Here is a 572-nt window from a genome sequence, read left to right as displayed (position 1 = left end):
TTCTGCTAAATCCCCTCTTCTTAAGTGTTTGGTGCATTTAGCAAATTCATTCATAACGTATCTACATGCCCTATTAGCTTAGTCTAATAGCCGGGGTGTAATCTTTAGAGAGATAGGAGGTGGAGAGTTCTTCTCCCCATCTTCCTCCTCTCCTGATGGGCTCTTCTGTGTGTGTGTGTGTGGGGGGGGGGGGGGTGAAACGTCATTATGTTCCACAGCTAAAGCGCCAAGGCTCAAATGTCAGCACGAAATGTCAAGTGGCCTCTCTAGTCAATCAGAGGTTTCTTCTGTTGTGTTTTTTATTTAGTTATTGGTCCGAGCAAGGAGCGAGAGAAGGAAGGATAGGAGGGTGAGATGAGATGTAGGGAGGGAGAAGGAAGGATGGGAGGGTGAGATGAGATGTAGGGAGGGAGAAGGAAGGATAGGAGGGTGAGATGAGATGTAGGGAGGGAGAAGGAAGGATAGGAGGGTGAGATGAGATGTAGGGAGGGAGAAGGAAGGATAGGAGGGTGAGATGAGATGTAGGGAGGGAGAAGGAAGGATGGGAGGGTGAGATGAGATGTAGGGAGGGA

The sequence above is a fragment of the Cebidichthys violaceus genome, unplaced genomic scaffold (assembly GCF_023349555.1).
Source record: "Cebidichthys violaceus isolate CVI_PGR_0920_01 unplaced genomic scaffold, fCebVio1.0.p SCAF_340, whole genome shotgun sequence".
NCBI lineage: Eukaryota > Metazoa > Chordata > Actinopteri > Perciformes > Stichaeidae > Cebidichthys > Cebidichthys violaceus.
This window is presented reverse-complemented; position numbering follows the sequence as displayed.